This window comes from Cervus canadensis, chromosome 13 (genome assembly GCF_019320065.1).
Source record: "Cervus canadensis isolate Bull #8, Minnesota chromosome 13, ASM1932006v1, whole genome shotgun sequence".
In the NCBI taxonomy this organism is placed as follows: Eukaryota; Metazoa; Chordata; class Mammalia; order Artiodactyla; family Cervidae; genus Cervus; species Cervus canadensis.
Genome location: NC_057398.1, coordinates 19060272 through 19078637, shown reverse-complemented (window position 1 = coordinate 19078637; position 18366 = coordinate 19060272). Strand labels below are relative to the sequence as shown.

The 18366-nt window shown below is 43.7% G+C and overlaps 1 protein-coding gene across 3 annotated transcripts in view; it reads left to right on the top strand.

Moving 5' to 3' along the window:
- The window catches only part of FAM163A (family with sequence similarity 163 member A), a 93962-nt gene that overhangs the window by 67330 nt on the left and 8266 nt on the right, over positions 1-18366 (top strand). For all 3 annotated transcript variants that reach the window (XM_043486225.1, XM_043486224.1, XM_043486223.1), the window contains exon 2: positions 15358-15450. The gene's annotated coding sequence lies outside the window, so the exon portion shown is untranslated. The remainder of the gene's footprint in view (positions 1-15357; positions 15451-18366) is intronic.

Sequence of the window (18366 nt, the reverse complement as noted above, 5' to 3'; positions counted from 1 at the left end):
TAATGCTCAAAATTCTCCAAGCCAGGCTTCAGCAATATGTGAACCGAGAACTTCCAGATGTTCAAGCTGGTTTTAGAAAAGGCAGAGGAACCAGAGATCAAATTGCCAATATCCACTGGATCATCAAAAAAGCAAGAGAGTTCCAGAAAAACATCTATTTCTGCTTTATTGACTACACCAAAGCCTTCAATTGTGTGGATCACAATAAACTGTGGAAAATTCTGAAAGAGATGGGAATACCAGGCCACCTGACCTGCCTCTTGAGAAAACCTGTATGCAGGTCAGGAAGCAACAGTCAGAACTGGACATGGAACAACAGACTGGTTCCAAATAGGAAAAGGAGTACATCAAGGCTGTATATTGTCACCCTGTTTATTTAACTTATATGCAGAGTACATCATGAGAAACACTGGGCTGGAAGAAGCACAAGCTGGAATCAAGATTGCCGGGAGAAATATCAATAACCTCAGATATGCAGATGACACCACCCTTATGGCAGAAAGTGAAGAGGAACTAAAAAGCCTCTTGATGAAAGTGAAAGAGGAGAGTGAAAAAGCTGTCTTAAAGCTTAACATTTAGAAAACTAAGATCATGGCATCTGGTCCCATCACCTCATGGGAAATAGATGGGGAGACAGTGGAAACAGTGTCAGACTTTATTTTGGGGGGGCTCCAAAATCACTGCAGATGGTGACTGCAGCCATGAAATTAAAAGACGCTTACTCCTTGGAAGGAAAGTTATGACCAACCTAGACAGCATATTAAAAAAGCAGAGACATTACTTTGCCAACAAAGGTCTGTCTGGTCAAGACTATGGTTTGTCCAGTGGTCATGTATGGATGTGAGAGTTGGACTGTGGAGAAAGCTGAGCACCAAAGAATTGATGCTTTTGAACTGTGGTGTTGGAGAAGACTCTTGAGAGTCCCTTGGACTGCAAGGAGATCCAACCAGTCCATCCTGAAGGAGATCAGTCCTGGGTGTTCATTGGAAGAACTGACGCTGAAGCTGAAACTCCAATACTTTGGCCACCTGATGCGAAGAGTTGACTCATTGGAAAGACCCTGATGCTGGGAGGGATTGGGGGCAGGAGGAGAAGGGGACGACAGAGGATGAGATGGCTGGATGGCATCACCGACTGGATGGGCATGGGTTTGAGTAAACTCCGGGAGTTTGTGATGGACAGGGAGGCCTGGCGTGCTGTGATTCATGGGGTTGCAAAGAGTCAGACACGACTGAGCGACTGAACTGAACTGAACTGAACTGAAGAGCACAAAAACAGATCCCTGCAAGATGAATAATTAAATTTTTAAAGTGAAACATTTCTTATATAACCCTGTGTGCAAAACTTCCTAAGTCAAGTAGGGAAGAAAAAGTGATGAAAGATTTAGCTCCCTAAAAGTTTAAAACTTTTACACTGTAAAGGAATTCATACTGGGTAAAATATTTACAGTAGTTTTGACACCACAAGTGTTAATATGCCTAACTGGTAATATTCAAAGAGATTGATAAGAAAAGCACAAAGTAGCAAGTATGAAAAGTGTATAAAATTAAGTCATTCAAACAAGAGGAGATTTTTTTCAAAAACATCACCATGGCCGCCCTGGGTCAGAGACCCAGATGCAGGCTTGGCCATAGACTGGAGCTGATGTTGGCTGGTCCCAGAGCGACTTCTTAACTAGGAACATTTTGAGGAATTGTTTATCATTTGTATTTCCTACCAAATCCCTATCTTCTCTGTCTTTCTATTTAGGAAGTTCATAAACACTAATCTCTATATGTCTTTCCAACTTAACCTAAACTGGCATCCTCCCATCTCTGAGAGTTACTGGTGAAAGTGAAAGTCACTCAGTCATGTCCGACTGTATGTGACCTCATGGACTACAGTCCATGGAATTCTCCAGGCCAGAATACTGGAGTGGGTAGGCTTTCCCTTCTCCAGAGAATCTTCCCAACCCAGGGATCAAACTCAGGTCTCCCACATTGTAGGCAGAGTCTTTATCAGTTGAATCACAAGGGAAGCCCAAGAGTTACTGGTTCAGTTCAGTTCAGTTGCTCAGTCGTGTCCAACTCTTTGTGACCCCATGGACTAGAGCATGCCAGACCTCCCTGTCCATCACCAACTCCCGGAGCCTACCCAAACCCGTGTCCATTGAGTCACTGATGCCATCCAACCATCTCATCCTCTGTCGTCCCCTTCTCCTCCTGCCTTCAATCTTTCCCAGCATCAGGGTCTTTTCAAATGAGTCAGTTCTTCTCATCAGGTGGCCAAAGTATTGGAGTTTCAGCTTCAACATCAGTCCTTCCAATAAACACTCAGGACTGATCTTTAGGAAGGACTGGTTGGATCTCCTTGCAGTCCAAGAGACTCTCAAAAGTCTTCTCCACCAATTATCTTTCTTTGGACAAGTCATCCCCCGTTATGATGACAACCTGTGAAAGAAAAGTAAAAGTTGCCCTGTGGGCTCAGTCTCCTCAAGGTGTCTTATTTAAACTCAATCCAATATGCAAAACCTATGTGGAAAACAATGTAAACCTTTACTGAAGATTTTGGGAAATCTCAAGGGAATAAATTTCATTCATAATATATAAAATACTCAAAAATCCTCTTTACCTTGAGAGTCCCTTGGACTTGAAGGAGATCAAACCAGTCAATCCTAAAGGAAATCAATCCTGAGTATTCATTGGAAGGACTGATGGAGAAGCTGAAGCTCCAATACTTTGTCCACCTGATGCAAAGAACTGACTCATTAGAAAAGGCCCTTATACTGGGAAAGATTGAAGGCAGGAGGAGACGCGGAATGCAGAGGACAAGATGGTTGGATGGCATTACTGACTCAATGGACGTGAGTTTGAGCAAGCTCCAAAAAATGGTGATGGACGGGGAGGCCTGGCGTGCTGCAGTCCATGGGGTCGCAAAGAGTCGGACACAACTGAGTGACTGAACAACAACCTCTTTCCCATTTCCACCTCTCCCAGTGTCTCATGCACATGGCAGCCACCTCCAGTCTCCTCCTCTTTGCAGTCTCTCCAGAATGCTTTTCAAGTACCTTCCATGCCAGCTCTTGAATTTCTCCTCTTCTCCTTTCATTGTCTAAGTGTATTCAGGTCAGGTCATATCTATTCAAATAGAATGGTGTCTCCCAACTTACCTTTTACTCTGTCCAGTCCAGATGAGCTGGTAGACACAGATTAGCAGAAAGCAGAGAAGGGGAAAAGCTATAAATAGCATATGTTTTCCTATTATGCAATATGTTTTCCTATTGCACACACAAAAAAGTGTAAAGTTGCTCTCTTGTAACCTGTTTTCTGAGAGAGCATGGCTTAGCTGTATCCAGTCTATTCTGGAGGTTTCCCTGATGAGTAATCTGGCCACAGCAGTTTTCACCCTCTTCAGCCCTCAGGGACCAGTGGATGAAATGGAACTCCTATCTCCATCTCCATTTCTTGTGGGGAGCTGGAAGCCCCAAGGTTTCTTGGGGAAGCCTCCCTACCTCATCTACAGGGTACAAAGTGATAAAGATTCAGCTGGAAGAGCCATCCCAGGCCACTCCCACAGCCAGAGAAATCAGTGCATGTAACACAGAAATACAACTCATCAAGATACAAACACTGTTTCCTTAGTTTTGCTCCCTCTGCACAAGATGATATTGACAAATCATGTAGTTCAATTTTTAGAAAAGTTTAGCGGAACTCCACAAAGACACCCGAAGAATTACTTGGGAATTAGCAAACCCAGAATATGAAACAGGAGCCATATATATTGAGTGTGTGTGAGTGTGTGTGAACTATTAAGAATAGGAGGCATATTTGGGTGTTAATTTCACATTCTGCTCACTTAGCCCACAGGATTCTACCAGGAGCTCTCCCATAGTTTCCATGAAGTGTTGCCCCACCTGCAGAGGTAGCAAAAGGCCTGCTGCCTCCATTGCTTTATCACTTGCAAATGGGCTTTAAATAAGTGTGTGTGTGTGTGTGTGTGTGTGTGTGTGTATGTATATGTATATGTATACATATATATATATATATGGTTTCTTTTTTTTCAGTTGTTCTGGATCTTTGTGGCTGTGTCTGGGCTTCCTATAGTTACAGTGAAAAGGGGCTACTCTTTAGTTGCAGTGCACAGGCTTCTCATTGCAGTGGCTTCTCCTGCTGTGGAGCACTGGCTCTAGGCACACAGGATTCCATAGCAAAGGCTCAGGGGCTCTAGAGCGCGGATCAGTAGCTGTGGCACATGGTCTTTGGTTGCTCTGCAGCATGTGGGATCATCCCAGACCAGGGATCGAACCTGTATCCCCTGCATTGGCAGGTGGACTCTTAATACCTGGGCCACCAGGGAAGTCCTCCTCAGGGCCCTTTTGCCCATTTTAGAATATTCTCATTAAAATGATTAAGTATCCTGAATAAATCCTGGTGCAATTGTTAAGCCCCCCAAACCCAGAAGCTGCCTCATCCCATCCTTGCTGTACCCTCACCCTGGCCCAGTCGAACCCAACTGGCAGCATGAATAGGCCAGGTCTCTAGATTTGAGCCAGGAGAGGGAGCAGCTCCGTAATGCTCCCCAGGCCTCCCTGTGCAATGTAGGTTAACAGATTTCAAATCTCACTGTTACATTTGTTTGTGTCCTGTGAGATTTGCCTTAATTTGGTCTCAATTTCCTTGGTCTCCTTTTATCCCATTACTTCACATCTGTCCCCTTGGACAGCTTGAGCAAGCATCCCCCTTCCTGCTGCTCTGAGTTAGATGGCTCTATGGTCGTGAGACCCGTCCCTCACAGGTTAGCTCCTTCTGATCCACCTGTTAGCCTAGCACCTTGACCCTCCTTATTGCCATCTGATCTCAAGCTTTACGTCCTTTCAATGGCCTGGGTTCTCACCTGGATCTCTTCCAGACTGCTGACATCTTTCCAGCAAGGAGAAACAAACCCCACAGATGCTTCTGCCTTTCCTAACAAGCCTGTTCATAGCGGGCTGGAGGCCTGCTGCCTAGGGATCTCGGAACACCTCCCAAATGCCAGTAGAAATCAAATACAGATGGAGAGAAATCCAAGTGAACCGTATAGACCAATGCCTCATCCCAACACACAGGCCATGGTGCGCCTGTCCCTCCTGTGCGTGGTGAGTCAGGAAATAGAATGTGGAGTCAGAAAAGCTGGGGGACACGGAGATGGGGCTATGGCAGAGGGCATGTGTTCCTTGCAGAGCAAGAGCTACACTGGGCATGGAAGAATGGTGAGGGCAGGGTGTCCTGGCTCTCCCCAAAATAGCTGTGTGACCTTGGCTGAGCCACTTCTCTTTTCTAAGCTTTATGTTTTCTGTGAAATAAGAGAAATAAAAAAACTGCCATGTCTGAACATCAAACAAGATGCACACACAAAAACTCTTTCAGAAGTAATGAATGTTGTTTTGAAAGGCAGAAAGGGAGAGTTGAACCCAAGGTGAACCAAGCCTTTAACCCATTTGCTGACCTCCACAGTCATCTCTCTGATGCAGAGAAAAAAGGCCCATAATAATAGGGAATCCTGACCCCAAAAGCCGCAGAGACAAGTGTCATCTGCATAAAACAGTCCACGTGCTGCATGCAAAGCAGCTTCCCCATTAGATCTGCCATCCCACGGTCTAAAATGTGCAGAACACTGGAGTGGAGCCTTATGAAAACACAAGATTTCAGTGCCCTTAAATGGTCCATCATTTAAGAAGAAAACAAAATACACCCACTTGACCCCAGTGTGGCAATAATACAGTTACCTGAGAACAGATAGGAAGGTCAGATAGAAGTGTGCAGCACAGAGGGCCTCCTGGGGGTGGTGAGAGACCCCTTTCCTTTTTGTTTGGGTTGGACCCCAGATGTAGAAGGTTAAGTTAATTATACTCCTCAGTATTATTTCTCAGATAGTCCACAATATGATTCATCACTGATCTGGGCAAGGCCCTTCTTCTCTATTATTTTTTTTCTCTTTTATTCTTATTCCTGTTTTCATTCTCCTCCTTCCACAGTCAGCCATTCTAACATGTTTAATGCATATACATTTTGGGATATGTATTTTGAATTTTGTTTTATTGAGGTAAAATTGACAGATAACAGTGTATTGATTTCAGGTATACCATATAGTAATTTCACATTTGTATACAATGCAAAATGATCACCACAATAAGTCTACTTATCACCCGTGACCAGTGGCCAAAAAATGTTTTTCTTGTGATGAGAACTTTTAAGGTCTACTCTCATGGCAACTTTCACATGTACAGTAGAGTATTATTATTATTTTCTGTTTTGTTTTAATTAATTATTTATTTTACTTTACAACATTGTATTGGTTTTGCCTTATAGTCACCATTCTGTACATTATTTCTCCACGACTTATTTATTTATTTTATAACTAGAAGTTTGTATCTTTTGCCCCTCTTCACCCATTTCTCCCACCTCCACTCCCTACCTCTGGCAACCACCAACCTGTTCTCTGTATCTATGAACTTGGGTGAGGGGGTTGTTGTTTTTGTTTTGGTATGTGTTCTTTTTTTTAAGCATAGTTTGGTGATGGTGGGATCTTTTTTTTTGTTTGTTTGATTTGTTTATTTTTGGCTATGCTGGGCCTTCACTGCTGCTCAGGCTTTTCTCTAGTTGTGGTGAGCAGGGGCGGCTCTGCAGTTTCGGTGAGCAGGCTTCTCATTGTAGTGGCTTCTCTTGTGGGGTGCAGGCTCTAGGGCCTGAGGGCTTCAGTAGTTGTGGCAGATAGACTTAGTTGCCCCACGACATGTGGGTTCTTCCTGGACCAGGTGTTGAACTTGTGTCCCCTGCATTGGCAGGAGGATTCTTAACCCAGTTGCTAGACCACCTGGGAAGTCCCAGTATGTGTTCTTGAAAATGTAAATTGTTGGTCTATGTGCTTGTATTTTAAATTTATATAAGCAGTGTTATACATCCTTATACATCTAATTCTGTCTGTGTTGTTGTTTTTAACCTAGCCCTCTGCTAACATTTATCCCTGTCGCTCCGTGTTACTCTGGTCCCCTTGGTCCATTGCTCTCAGCAGTTGCATTATCCTCTGAGGTATATGTCTACCTGACTTTACCTCTCCAACTTTCCAGTGATGATCACTGATCTTACTTCCATTTCTCTGCCACCATAAAAAATGCAGGGATGAACATCTTCACACATGGTCCCATATGGATATACTGAGGAATCTGGGGGACATAGACCCAGGAGCAGAGTTGCTGTCTCATGGGGTCTGAACTTAATATGACCAAGTAGTGGCAAGTCTCTCCCTCAACAGCCGTCATAACTATACCCCACCAGCATTGCCCCTAAATCCCCACCAATTTTTGCTAGTCTACCAGTGTAGAGGAATAGCTTTCTATGGTTTCCATTTGCATTTCCTAGATTATGTTGAGTTTGGGCATCTCTTCATTTTCTTGTTAGCCTTTTGATTCTGTTTTATAAACTGCCTGTTTATTATTACATTGAGGTTCTCTTTTCCCGTGATGATTTGCTGAGTTTCCCTGTATCTCTCAGAGAGGCCCCTACTCAACAACACACACCTCTCTGCTGCTGTGGTACCTCCTCTGGGGCAAAGGGACCAATCTGACCACAAAGTCTTCCCACCCTCATCCCGGGAGTCAGGCCTTGGTAATGGCCATAAGCACAATCAGAGTAAAAGGAGGCCCCTTTGTCTGATTCCCTCCGCCAGCCATGCCAGAGCATTGATGTCTGAGGAGACAGGGAACGAGGGGGAAAAAAACTGTTCTTAGGAACTGCTAACCTGCTGTGTCAATTTCATGAGTTAATAAATGACTGGAGAAGGCTTAATTGCATCAGAAGAAATTGAGATCAGCCGGTGCTTAGGCCCTGCTCAATTAACTTGTGCTCCAAAGGGGGCCAAGCAGGGTGCAGGGGGCAGCTGATCGTTAATTACATGTGCTGGTGCCCGCTGCGGCAGGAGTTTCCTGTCACTGTTGGTCCAGGCGGTGAGGGAGATGACCCCGCCTCTGGGTGCTGAAGTCCCTGAGGGCAGGGGTCCTTCAGAGAGAGCACAGACCCCTGGCCTTATGGGGACTGGGAAACCCATTTCCAACACATTCTATCAGGGAGGCTATTTTTTTTTTTTAATTGGAGTTGCTTTACAATGTTGTGTTAATTTCTACTCTTCAGCCAAGTGAATCAGCCATATGTATACATATATCCCCTCTTTTTTGGATTTCCTTCCCACTTAAGTCACCACAGAGCACTGAGTCAAGTTCCCTGTGCTGTATACAGTAGGTTCCCATGAGTTATCTTTTTTATACATGGTAGTGTGTCTGTGTCTATCCTAATCTCCCAATTCATCCCACCCCTCCTTTCCCCCTTGGTATCCATATGTTTGTTCTCTACGTCTGCGTCTCTATTTCTGCTTTGTAAATGAGATCGGATCAGGATGGCTTTTATGTTCCCCCAGCTTTCACTAGAAGAATGGGCTTAAGGTTCCCCATCCTGACCTCTATTAGCTCCTCCCCACCCAGAGACACTGTGTTACCTTTGGTTCTCCACGCACTCCCTTCATCCTCCTCCTGGCCTGTTTGCCCGGAGGACACAGAACCCAGATCCAGCCTTGTTATGGGCAGCAGATGATGCCACAGGCTCCACAAGGTCACCCTTATGGAGGTCCCCTGCTGCCTCCAGCCTGAAATCCTCCCAAAGACCTTCGTTCCTGCATCTTTTCCTGAAAGGGCCAGATGGCAAGATTCAAACCTGTTAAAGACACAGATTCTGGGTTCTTCCTCTGGAGATGCTGCCTCAGGAGGTCTGGAGTCTCTGCCTTAATGTGTGGCTCAGGTAGATTGTTACCATCAAACCAATGTGAGAAACGCAGCTTTAGGGACACATTAGCTCCTGGTGAGATAAGGGCAGATGTGCTGGGAGGAGAGACAGCAGGGGCCAAGAGGCTCTGCTCCCAGTGCTTCTCCAGCTCCATCTCTATCTTGCTGTGTGTGGTTAAGTAAGTCACTTGTCCTCTCTGATCTTGATTTCTTCTTCTAGAGAAGTAAAAATGCTGGGGCAAATCTTCTAGAGTTCTTCCATTTCCACGGACCATTTTTCTCTAAAGTAACTGGTAAAGCAGGCATGTTGCATGATTGAGGCCCAAAAAGCAACTTTGATTTTTTTCTTCAAATATCCCTTTAGTTTTTATTTTATTTTTATCTTTTCAGTATACCGCTCCATTTATTTAGGCATCTTTAAGTCTTTCAGTAAAATTGTAAAGATTTCTTTTAAAAAAATCCCTATATTGTTGTTGTTCAGTTGCTCAGTTGTGTCCAACTCTTTGCAACCCCCGTGGACTGCAGTACACCAGGCTTCCCTGTCTTTCACTATCTCCTGGAGCTTGCTCAAAGTCATGTCCATTGAGTCAGTGATGCCATCCAATCATCTTGTCCTCTGTTGTCTCCTATATAGCTTGTATTATATGTGTGTGTGTGTTCTCGGTTGTGTTTGACTCTTTGAGACCCTCATGGACTGTAGCCTGCCAGGCTCTTCTGTCCGTGCAATTTCCCAGTTAAGACTACTGGAATGGGTTGCCATTTTCTGCTCCAGGGGATCATATACATCTAGGACTTAATAATTTTATCATTATTTTATATGATGTCTTTAAAATTATGTTTTCTGTTTGTTGCTAGTGAAAAGTGATAGTAAGATGACTTAGAGTGTTTCTTCTTTTTCTGTTCTTGGAATGCTTTGTGTAAGATAGGATGATTTCTTTATTAAATGTTTGGTAGGTGTTTCTGGTGAAGCTCTCTGGGCCTGCGTGTTTTTGTTTTTCTTCTTTATTTTGAAAGTCAACTTCTGATGGTTTGATTTCTTCACGTTATAAGATCTTTCAAGTAATTTACTTCTCCTTGAGGAAATATTGGTAGGTTACATTATTCCATAGATGTATTCATTTCACCTATATATTTAGATTATTGGCATAAAGTTGTTTTTAATACCCTTTAGTTTCCTTATGTTTGCAGCATATGTGGTAATATTCCATTTTCATTTCTCCTAGTCTGTAACTTGTGTTTTGTCTCACTTTCATTGATCAAAATCTACTGGAGGTCTATCACTTTATTTTTTAAAAAATTTCTGTTGGCATATTGTTGGTTTACAGTGTTGTGTTAGTTCCTACTGTACAGTAAAGTGAATCGGTTATTTGTTGTTATTATTGTTCAGTCACTAAGTCATGTCCAACTCTTTGCAGCACCTTGGACTGCAGCTTACCAGACTCCCCTGTCCTCCACTATCTCCCGGGGTTTGCTCAGGATAGTGAAGGACGGGGAAGCCTGGTGTGCTGCAGTTTGCAAAGAGTTGGACACAATTTTGTGACTGATAACAACAGCAACATGTCCATTGAGCTGGTGACACTATCCAACCATCTCATCTTCTGCCACCCTCTTCTTTTGCCTTCAGTCTTTTCCAGCAAAGGGTCTTTAGATTCTTTTCCCATATAGTTCATTATAGAGTATTATGTAGAGTTCCCTATGGTATATAGCATGTTCTTATTAGCTATCTATTTTATATATAGGAGTGTATATATGCCAATCCCAATTTCCAGTTTATCCTCCCCTCACATCCCCTAATGACCATAAATTTGTTTTCTACATTTGTGATTCTGTTTTGTAATTAAATTCATTTGTATGCACTCTTTTAGAAAAAGTATATATATAAACGACATGGTATGATATTTGTCTTTCCGTGTCTAACTTACTTTACTCTATGACAATCTTTAGGTCTATCTATGTTGCTGCAAGTGGCATTATTTTGTTTTTTTCTATGGCTGAGTAAGGGCTTCCCAGGTGACTTAGTGGTAAAGAATCCGCCTGCCAAGCAGAAGACATGGGTTCAATCAGGAAGATCCCCTGAAGAAGGAAATGGCAACTCACTCCAGTATTCTTGCCTAGGAAACCCCATGGACAGAGGAGCCTGGTGGACTCCATAGAGTCTCACAGAGTCAGACATGACTTAGTAACTAAATAACACCAACAGATGACTGAGTAATATTCCATTATCTATATGTACCACATCTTCTTTATCCATTCCTCTCTTGATGGACACTTAGATTGTCTCCATGTCTTGGCTTTTGTGAATACTGCTGCTACGAACATAGCAATGCATGTATCTTTTTGAATTATGTCTTTTCTCTGGGTATATGCCCAGGAGTGGGATTGCTGGGTCATATGGTAGTTCTGTTTTTAGATTTTTAATACTCTCCATATTGTTTTCCATAATGGCTATATGAATTAACATTCCTACCAACAGTGTAGGAGGGTTCCCATTTTTCCACACCCTCTCCAGCATTTATCATTTGTAGATTTTTTGTTAATGGCCATTCTAATTTATCTGAGATGATAGTTTTAATTGTAGTTTTGATTTGCATTTCTCTAATAATTAGGATTTTGAACATCTTTTCATGTGATTTTCAGCTTACATGTATATCTTCTTTAGAGAAATGTATGTTTAGATCTTCTGCCCATTTTTCAAAAATTCATTTATTTTTAATTGGAGGATAATTGCTTTATAACATTTGTGTTGGTTTCTACCATATATAAATGCTGCCTATTTTTGATTGTGTTGTTTTTTTGATACTGAGTTGCATGAGCTGTTTGTATATTTTGGAGATTAATCCCTGTTGGTCAATTCGTTTGCAGATATTTTCTCCTATTCTTTTCATTTTGTTTATGGTTTCCTTTGCTGTGCAAAAGCTTTTAAATTTGATTAGTCCCATTTATTTATTTTTGCTTTTATTTTCATTACTCTAGGAAGTGGATCAAAAAAGATCTTGCTGCAATTTATGTCAAAGAGTGTTCTGCCTATGTTTCCCTCTAAGAGCTTTATAGTTCTGGCCTTACATTTAGATCTTTAATACATTTTGAGTTTATTTTGTGTATGGTATTAGAGAGTATTCTAATTTCATTCTTTTATTTGTAGCTGGCCAGTTTTCCCAGCACCACTTGTTGAAGACACTGTTTTCTGTCCATTGTATAGTCTTGATTCCTTTGTCATAGATTAGGTGACCATAGGTGCATGGGTTTATCTCTGGACTTTCTATTCTGTCCCATTGATCTAATTTCTGTTTTTGTGCCAGCATCATACTGTTGATTACTGTAGCTTGTAGTATAGCCTGAAATCTGGAAGGCCAATTCCTCCAGCTCCATTTTTCTTTCTTAAGATTATTTTGGGTATTCAGGATCTTCTATTTTGTTTCCATACAAATTGTAAAATTGTTTATTCTAATTCTGTGAAAAATACTATTGGTAATTTGATAGGGATTGCATTGAATCTGTTGATTGCTTTGGGATAGTATAGTCATTTTCACAGTATTAATCTGTCTAATCCCAGAACATGGTATTTCTACATCTGTTTGTGTCATCTTTTATTTCTTTTATCAGTGTCTTATAGTTTTCAGAGTACAGGTCTTTTGTCTCCTTAGGTAGCTCTATTCCTAGGTATTTTATTCTTTTTGATGCCTGGTAAATGGAATTGTTTTTTGAATTTCTGTTTTTGATCTTTCATTTTTAGTGTATAGAAATGATTTCTGTGTATTAAGTTTGTAACCTGCAACTTTACCGAATTCGTAAATGAGCTCTAGTAGTTTTCTTGTAGCATCTTTAGGATTTTCTATACATAATATCACATCATCTGCAAACAGTGACAGTTTTACTCCTTCTTTTCCAATTTGAATTTCTTTTATTTCTTTTTCTTCTCTGATTGCTGTGTCTAGGACTTTCAAAACCATGTTGAATAAAAGTGGTGAGAGTGGATATCCTTGTCTTGTTCCTAATCTTAGAGGAAATGCTTTCAGTTTTTCACCCTTGAGAATGATGTTAGCTATGGGTTTGTCGTATATAGCTTTTACTATGTTGAGATATGTTCCCTCTGTGCCCACTTTCTGGAGAATTTTTATCATAAATGGGTGTTGAATTTTGTCAAAAATTTTCTACATATACTGAGATGATTGTATGGTTTTTATTCTTCAGTTTGTTAATGTCATGTATCACTCTGATTGATATATGTATATTGATGAATCCTTGCATCCTTGGGATAAATCCCACTTGATCATGGTATATGATCAAGTATCCCTTTATTTTAAAATGTATTCAGTGGGAGAAATCTGCCCCTGCCCTTATGCCAGGCCCATTGCTTTTTCATTCCCGCTTTTTCATTCCCTCCTAGGTGATAGTCTCATAGTCACTCTAAGTTATAGACACAGTTTCAACTCAGAAATTAGAGTGTCAGTCATGAGTGATAATCAAAATACTCCCCATCCAACAGCATTACTCTTCTATCCTCCAGTTTGGATCCGCTGTAGTTGGAGCATTGGGCAAAATCCCTTGCTGTCTACATTCCTCCTGCTCTTACCCTCCCTCCCACTATCCTCAAGAGCTGCTGTGAAATGGAGACTTCTTACTGGTTAGAGAGCAGAGGGAGAAGGCAATGGCACCCCACTCCAGCACTCTTGCCTGGAAAATCCCATGGACAGAGGAGCCTGGTGGGCTGCGGTCCATGGGGTCGCACAGAGTCGGACACAACTGAAGCGACTTAGCAGCAGCAGCAGAGAGCAGAGAGTAGCTTTAGACTGGTTCCTGCTTTTGTGAATGCTTTCTGAGGCTTTTCTGAGGTTTCCTGATGGGCGCTTAACCCAGGCAAACACACCATCTCTATTCCTGGCCTTCTTGGCAACTCCTTGCTCAGCCCCTGGGGCATCTGGAGGCCACCTGTGGCCTCCTCAACTGGGGTCTTCTCACGCCTCCAGGTGGCACTACTGGGCAGGACTCAAGACAACGAGCCCTGCCAGCTCCATGGCCCTCCTGTCTCTTTTGCTGGTTGGAGTGAGAGATTCATGGCTCAGCAACAGCTCTTGCCAAGGAAATCTTCCTCACCAATTCTTCACCAGATTACTGACCCATCTCTCTTTTACAAAGCACTCATGAATCCTGACTTAATGAACATGAATCTGAGCAAACTCCAGGAGACAGTGAAGGACAGGGAAGCCTGGTGTGCTGCAGTCCATGGGGTCACAAAGAGTCTGGCATGACTTAGCGACTGAACAACAACGTGAACCCTGAAGCAGATTTGCATCCCCATGTGTGTTTCCCTGCACATGGCCAGGGAGGAGAGACCTATTCCAAACTCACTTTAGTCTTCTGATGTCAACCCATTGGCATCTCAGTCAACACTTAGGTGGGAAGAGTCCCACTCTGACATCCAGCTACACACGACATACATTTTCATATGAGTGAAAACATCTTTTAGAAGAGAAAGCCTGAGTGTCCAGAACATCCAAGGCAGGCACTGAAGACTTTGTTAAGGCCTAGATCTAGAAGGAGGTGAAGGCAGGGATGGAGCACCTCTGCAGGTGACCAGCTGCTTTCTCAACTTCTCTGGGAGCTCTGTTCCTGAGACCTGCTGAACTCAGATAGGTGCCAGTCATTGAGGCATGAAAATGTCTGTGCTTTGGCCTCCAGCTTCCTGCTGAGCCAGAGATCCTGTGGGTTGTCAGCTCTGTCCCCATGGAAGGTGGCTCAGCACACCCCATTCATGGTTAGGTTCCCTCCCTAATCAAAACACACACCCAGCGCAGCAGGCTCTCCTCGGGACAGGGAGCAGCAGCCCAGCATCACCATCGGGGGCGCCCTTCCTCTCCCCACCGCCCCCCACATCCCATTCCTAAGTCAGGCCCAGATGCTCCTCTAAATAAGGTTGAGTGATAAAGAATTTTGGCTTGAAGGGATGCCCAATAATTTGCCTGCACTGGATTCCTCGGTGGGTCTCACCTCCTCCACCTCCATCAGCATGTCAGCATGAACTTATCCATCCAAGTGTCTGGTTGGCATGTTGGCCTGATGAGTTGGAGTATTGGAGTAAGAGAAAGGTGTGAGCAGCTCTGGGCACTAGGAATACAGACAGTTCCAGGAAAGAATGGGGTAAGGGGATGGGAAAGAAGTATATGGGGCCAGAGTGAGAGAGATCAGCTATGCAGCCAAAAGGGACATGTCCGCCAGGGGACAGGGCAGCATTCTCCAGCAGGAGCATGAAGGAGGAACCGGACTCCCTTCTCGCATTGAGCCTCGCTCCCCAGAGCAGGAGGTTGCTCTTGTCCTGATGCTGTGTCGGGCAGAGGGTTCCAGGCAGTGACACGAAGGAAGGAAAGGATGTGGCCTTAGAGGTCTGAGCCTAGGTCCTCAGGCTGGGGAGACCTCAGACCCAGGCAGCCATGGAGGTCAGGAAACAAGCCTCCTTGGGGGTGTCCACTCCAGAGTCCTGGGGTCACAGCTAGGTGCCAGCGTGTACCGGTCTGTCCTCTCAGCCTCCCCTCCAGCTCTCACTGACCTTCTTCCCCTCCCTTCTCTGGCAGGAACTGATGCCCTTGGCCATGATGCGCCCCCAGCTGCTGTCTGCTCAGGCACAGCCGGCGTGACTGGGCTTGTCACTGGTCCAGCTGGTTCACGTAAGTGTGAGGCACGGGAGAAGGTGCCTGGATGCTAGGTGGAGAGAGGTGCTGATGGAAAGGGAGCTCCAGAAAGTCCTGGTCACAGAGGGCGGGCCCGGGGCTCTGCAGTTAGCAACAGCTTTTGTTCTCTTTGGCTGCCCTCAGCCCCTGAGTTGGTCCCCACTGAATCCGTTCTGTCCAGGCCCTGCGAGGGTACACAGGGACCTTCTTCTCAAACCCTCAGGAAATTAATCAGGCAAGAGATGTGGCAGAAACTCCACAGCACTGGCCCTTCAGTCCTGACTCAGACATTTGCTATTATATGACTTTAGGCAAGTCATCATGATGCTGTTAAAGTGCCGCACTCAATATGCCAGCAAATGTGGAAAACTCAGCAGTGGCCACAGGACTGGAAAACATCAGTTTTCATTCCAGTCCCAAAGAAGGGCAATGCCAAAGAATGTTCAAACTATCATACAATTTCGCTTATTTCACACACTGTTATGCTCAAAATCCTTCAAGCTAGGCTTCAACTGTATGTGAACTAAGAACTAGATGTACAAGCTGGATTTAGAAAAGGCAGAGGAACTGGAGGTTAAATTGCCAACATCTGTTGGATCATAGAAAAAACAGGGAATTCCAGAAAAACATCTGCTTCATTGACTACGCTAAAGCCTTTGACTGTGTGGATCACAACCAACTGTGGAAAATTCTTACTAGACCACCTTACCTGCCTCCTGAGAAACCTGTATGCAGGTCAGGAAGCAACAGTTACAACCAGACAAGGAACAATAGACTGGCCCAAAATTGGTCAAGAAATACGTCAAGCCTGTATATTGTCACCCTGCTTATTTAATTTATACACATAGTACATCATGAGAAATGCCAGGTTGGATAAAGCACAAGCTAGAATCAAGATTGCCAAGAGAAATATCAATAACCTCAGATATGCAGATGACACCACCCTAATGGCAGAAAGCGAAGAGGAACTAAAGAACCTCTTGATGAAGGTGAAAGAGGAGAGTGAAAAATCTGGCTTAAAACTCAACATTCAAAAAGCAAGGATCATGGCATCCAGTCCCATCACTTCATAGCAAATAGACAGGGGAAAAATGGGAACAGTGATAGACTTTATTTTCTTGGGTTCCAAAATGACCTTGGACAGTAACTGCAGCCATGAAATTAAAAGACTCTCCTTATAAGAAAAGCTATGACCAACCTAGACAGCATGTTAGAAAGCAGAGACATCACTTTGCCAACAAAGGTCCATATAGTCAAAGCTATGGTTTTTCTAGTAGTCATGTTCAGATGTGAGAGTTAGACCATAAAGAAGGCTGAGTGCCGAAGAATTGATGCTTTCACACTGTGATGCTGGAGAAGACTTGATAGTCCCTTGGACAGCAAGGAGATCAAACCAGTCAAACCTAAAGGAAATCAACCCTGAATACTCATTGAAAGGGCTGATGCTGAAGCTTCAATACTTTGGCCACCTGATGCAAAGAGGCAACTCATTGGAAAAGACCCTGATGCTGGGAAAGACGGAGAGCAGGAGGAGAAGAGGCAACAGAGAATGAGATGGTTGGATGGCCTCACTGACTCAATGGACATGAGTTTGAGTGAACTCCAAGGGATAGTGAAGGACAGGGAAGCCTGGTGTGCTGCAGCCCGTGGGGTCGTAAGGAGTCAGACACAACTTAGTGACTGAACAACAGATAGAATTGAATCCAGCAAGGAACCAAAACCTGTGTGATGAACATCAGGCATGAGTGAAATTGTAGCTTGCCCTCCATCTCCTATTGTTGACAGTCCTTCAGCTCTACCGTCTCCCATCTCCTCTTCCTTCTCCAGTCAGTAACTCTTCTTGCCTGTTCCCTGAATGCCAGCCCCTGAATGCCAGTTGTTGTACTACTGTACTTTTCAAGGTACTCTAGTGTAAGATTAAAAATGTTTTGTGTTGTTTTTACATATTGTTTGTGTGAAAAGTATTATAAACCTATTGCAGTACACTGTGGCTCAGGCGGTAAAGCATCTGTCTACAATGGGGGAGACCTGGGTTCGATCCCTGGGTTGGGAAGATTCCCTGGAGAAGGAAATGGCAACCCACTCCAGTACTCTCGCCTAGAAAATCCCATGGACGGAGGATCCTGGTCCATGGGGTCGCAAAGAATCGGACAAGACTGAGCGACTTCACTCACTCACTCACTGTATAGCCAGTTGTGTTAGTTGGGTACCTAGGCTAACTTTGTTGGACTTAACGAACAAATTGGACTTAATGATTGTGCTCTAGAACAGAAGGCATTCGTGTGTAGGAGAAAAGAATAAGAAAGAAAGTGAAGTCGCTCAGTCATGTCTGACTCTTTGCAACTCCATGGACTGTAGCCTACCAGGCTCCTCTGTCCATGGGATTTTCCAGGCAAGAGTACTGGAGTGGGTCGCCATTTCAGACTTACTGTAAACTGTAGAACGAAAGCTGTTTAGGTTCAGAGTTGTTGTGATTATTTACATCTATTTGCAAAGAGAAAATAAGCCCAGCTGAAATCATAAAGAGCCTGTGGGGGTGGGAATTGAAATACTAAGCTGCACCACCAGGACTGGACCATCCAGGAGGCTGGCAGGGACTTGGCTAGCTGACTACATGCACTTTACATGTCCCTTCTTGGTTTACGACTGTGAGGCCAGACTTAAGCGGTCACAGAATGTCTGGGTCTCTGTTTTCTGCACATAGAACCATGTGTGAAGGGTATCTTAGAGTTTACAAGGGGCCGTAGTATATGTAAATCATTTTATTCACAGTCATACTCGTAAGCTGCATTTTTTCGTAATCTCTCTTTTACAAATGAAAAAGAAGGCCAGCTTCCAAGATGGGGTGCCTGCTAAGTGGCACATTTGGGCTTTGGAGGGGCCTTCAGCCCCATGGCTCCGCCTGCACTGCCG